This window comes from Microchirus variegatus, assembly GCF_963457635.1.
Source record: "Microchirus variegatus genome assembly, chromosome: 5".
Lineage (NCBI taxonomy): Eukaryota > Metazoa > Chordata > Actinopteri > Pleuronectiformes > Soleidae > Microchirus > Microchirus variegatus.
In genome coordinates this window covers 21,350,995-21,355,867 of record NC_139806.1, presented here as the reverse complement: position 1 = coordinate 21,355,867, position 4,873 = coordinate 21,350,995, and positions in this window count along the sequence as shown.

The window sequence follows — 4,873 nt, the reverse complement described above, 5'->3', positions numbered from 1 at the left end:
TTACAGGTGAGCTGATGACAGCTTCTCAGGTTTCTTCATGGATGTATTATATTACATGGGTGTCAAACTCTGGCCCGCGGGCCAAATTTGGCCCACCGTGTAATTTCATTTGGCCCTTGAGGCAATATCAAATTAACATGAGAGCTGGCCCGCCGGTATTATACAGCGGCACCGCCGGTGTAACACCGCATTCAGCGCTAATACTACAAATCCCATAATGCTCTGCTGTTGTTTTGTATTCATTGTTATTTTATTTTCAAATTTATTAGCTTGTGGAAAAAGTTAATGTTGATATTTACCTTAGAAGGCTGCAAATAGAAAAGAGGCATTCAATCGTTTATTTAAATTTTATTTAATATGCCATTGATGTTTTTTCGTTTGTTTTTTGAAAGTTGATTTTGCACTATTAAGTTATATAAGCGTTGCTTGTTCCATATTCAGTGTTAAAGCAAATCAGTGTAGCAAACTGAGCAATAATTAACGTTTTATTCATGCACTTTCTCTTGCTACTTCAAGGCTTGAATGTTTAATTCATTCATTATTGTTATTTTATTTTCAAATGTATTATTAGCCTGTGGAAAAAGTTTATTTTGATATTTACCTCAGAAGGCTGCAAATAGAAAAGAGGCATTAAATTTTTATCCATCCATTATCTACCGCTTATCCTGTATTTAGGGTGCATTCCATTTTTATTTAAATTTTATTTGATATGCCATTGATATTTTTAATTATTATTATTATTATTTGAAACTCGATTTTGCATGTCACTATAAAGTTATATACGCCTTGCTTGTTCAATATTCAATGCAAAACTTGTTTGGGTCCCTATTAAAAGGTTAATTTGTTCAACCTTGGCCCTCGGCTTTGTTCAGTTTTAAATTTTGGCCCACTCTGTATTTGAGTTTGACACCCCTGTATTATAAGAACTGGATAGAGCACCGCCCCTTTAGCTCCGTTCAATATGATGAGTTACTCACCCAGCGCATACAGAGGCGATTCTACAGTCTGTAGGGGCCCGAAGCAAAAATTCTCAGGGGGCCCTTCCAATCAGTGTTCATCACCATTATGTTACAATTAATCAACGAAAATGTATGAGTTCAAAATGTTTTGATTTTTTTTCAAAATGAATGAAATAACATGGAAAAAAAGTAATTAAAAAGTATGTGAAAATACAAATGTAAAGAACAATAAAATACTGTAAATAGCTTTTAAAAAAACTTTATAAACTTAGCAAAGAAAGAACCCACATTATAACACAATATAAATATATAGAACAATAAAATACTGTAAATAACTGGGAAAAAAAGAGTAAAAAAGATATGCATTACACTGCAAATAATCCTCTTCATTTTCCAACTTACAGAACGATAACTTCACAGAGGTCAAAGTGAGGTGGGGCCCCTTTAGAGAGGTTTCCTACTAAGACATTGCAAATCGGCCATTGTTTTTTAAGGGGGACAGGGAGGCGGCTGGTCACTGCACATTTCAGTAAAAACAGCCCTCAGGCTCCGAGTGTCGGGGGCCCTCTATCAGCTCGGGGCCCCAAGCAGACAAGTAGATATGCCATAAAAGTGAGAAAGTTTCTGACTTTCTGGTTTATTTCCAGGTTGTGGGCAACCTAGAGCAGGCGCAATAGTGTTACTCCCATAATAATGTGAACAAGTCGTCCGCATTTTATCGACTTGCATTGCGCGTCCATCTCTTAAGATTCTTAAGGAATAACTTAAATACATTTTTGAAATTGAGAAAATGATCCATTCGCCAGTATGCACCATGACAGTGGGAGGGATTTTGAATTGAATTTGAAACCCATACAGTATAATGACTTGATATTTGCTTTACTAACAGTCAGCGTCACACTGAACAAGGATCCATTGCAAATATTAATGCACCTCTTTAGGAATAACTTAAATGAATTTTTGAAATTGAGGAAATGATCAATTCGCCAGTATGCACTATGACACTGGGAGGGATTTTGAGGTGACTTTATTGAAAAAACATGCAGTCAAATGTCTTGATATTAGATGCTTTTTCTTTCATATTCTTGATACTAGTCCTGATACTTGACAACGTCAATGACAATTTGATCCTGATGTGCCAAAAGATTAAGTATCTTCTTGTTTGTGAAACCAATTTTAGTACAAGTACAATTCTGCAAAATGCTCTACGGCCCTCGTTTTACCAACTCTCCTCTTCTCAAAAAATAGTTTAGAATTTTACGACTTTAATCTTTTTGGATGACATACTATACAAAAAGTCAAACTTTCGTACGTGGGCCACATTGAGATGAAAATGACATATGTTAGTATGTCATCTAAAACAGTAAAAAGGCCCCAGTGGCCTAATGGATAAGGCACTGGCCTCCTAAGGCACTGGCCTCCTAAGCCAGGGATTGTGGGTTCAAGTCCCATCTGGCGTGATATGAGTTGTCTGAATATTTAGTTCAAAAAAGTCCATTGTATGTTGTCCAAAATTTGACCAAAAAGTCATAGTATAGTATGTCAAAAAAATTGACAAAAAGTCATACTATAGCATGTCGTCCAAAATGTGGCTAAAAAAATCATAGTATAGTATGTCATCCAAAGTCATACAATACTATGTCGAAAAGAATTTGACAAAAAGTCATACTATACTATGTCGTTCAAATGTGACAGAAAAATGACATACTACACGATGATTTTTTTAGTCACATTTTGAAAGACATACTATAGTATGACTTTTTGTATATTTTTGCAGTACTTGCTATACTATGATTTTTTTAGTGACATTTTGGACAACATACTATAGTATGACTTTTGGTCAAATTTTTTTCAACATTCTGAAGTATGACTTTTTTGTCTAATTTTGGACAACATACTATGGACTTTTTTTAAATAATATAGTCAGGTATGATAGTTTAGAACATTACAACGCATATCACCCCAGATGGGACTTGAACCCACAATCCCTGGCTTAGGAGGCCAGTGCCTTATCCATTAGGCCACTGGGGCTTTTTTACTGTTTTAGATGACTTAATAACGTATGTCATTTTCATCTCAATGTGGCCAACGTACGAAAGTATGACTTTTTGTCACATTTTATTCGACATACAATAGAATGACTTTTTTGTATATTTTTGGAAGACATACTATACTATGATTGTTTGTCACACTTTGGACGACATACTATAGTATGAATTTTATCCCAAAAAAATTCGACATACTACAGTATGATTTTTTTGTATATTTTTGGAAGACATACTACACTATTATTTTGTTTAGTCACATTTTGGACGACATACTATAGTATAATTTTTTAAGTACAATTTTGGACTTTTTTGTATAATTTTGGACGGCATACTATGCTATAATTTTTTAGTGAAATTTTGGAAGACATACTATACTATGATTTTTTTTAGTCACATTTTAAACGACATACTATAGGATGACTTTTTTGTAAAAAAAAAAATTGACATACTATAGAATGACGTTTTTGTATAATTTTGAAAGACATACTATAGTATGACTTTTTGTATATTTTTGCAAGACATGCTATACTATGATTTTTTTGTGACATTTTGGACAACATACCATAGTATGACTTTTTTTCGACATTCTGAAGTATGACTTTTTTGTCTAATTTTGGACAACATACTATGGACTTTTTTAAATGATATAGTCAGGTATGATAGTTTAGAACATAACAACGCATATCACCCCAGATGGGACTTGAACCCACAATCCCTGGCTTAGGAGGCCAGTGCCTTATCCATTAGGCCACTGGGGCTTTTTCATGGTTTAGATGACTTAATAAAGTATGTCATTTTCATCTCAATGTGGCCAACGTACGAAAGTATGACTTTTTGTCACATTTTATTCGACATACTATAGAATGACTTTTTTGTATATTTTTGGAAGACATACTATACTATGATTTTTTGTCACACTTTGGACGACATACTATAGTATGACTTTTTTGTATAATTTTGGACAGCATACTATGCTATAATTTTTTTGTGAAATTTTGGCAGACATACTATACTATGATTTTTTCAGTGACATTTTGAACGACATACTATAGGATGACTTTTTTGTCTTATTTTGGACAACATACTTTGGACTTTTTTTAAACCATATAGTCAGGTATAATAGTTTAGAACATTACAACTCATATCACCCCAGATGGGACTTGAACCCACAATCCCAGGCTTAGGAGGCCAGTGCCTTATCCATTAGGCCACTGGGGCTTTTTTACTGGTTTAGATGACATACTACCTATGTCATTTTCATCTCAATGTGGCCAACGTATGAAAGTATGACTTTTTGTCACATTTTATTCGACATACTATAGAATTACTTTTTTGTATATTTTTGGAAGACATACTGTACTATGATTTTTTGTCACACTTTGGACGACATACTATAGTATGAATTTTGTCAAAAAAATTTCGACATACTCTAGTATGACTTTTTTGTATATTTTTAGAAGACATACTACACTATTATTTTGTTTAGTCACATTTTGGACGACATACTATAGTATAATTTTTTAGTAAAATTTTGGAAGACATACTATAGTATGACTTTTTGTCAAAATTTTTTCGACATTCTGAAGTATGACTTTTTTGTCTTATTTTGGACAACATACTATGGACTTTTTTAAATGATATAGTCAGGTATGATAGTTTAGAACATAACAACGCATATCACCCCAGATGGGACTTGAACCCACAATCCCTGGCTTAGGAGGCCAGTGCCTTATCCATTAGGCCACTGGGGCTTTTTCATGGTTTAGATGACTTAATAAAGTATGTCATTTTCATCTCAATGTGGCCAACGTACGAAAGTATGACTTTTTGTCACATTTTATTCGACATACTATAGAATGACTTTTT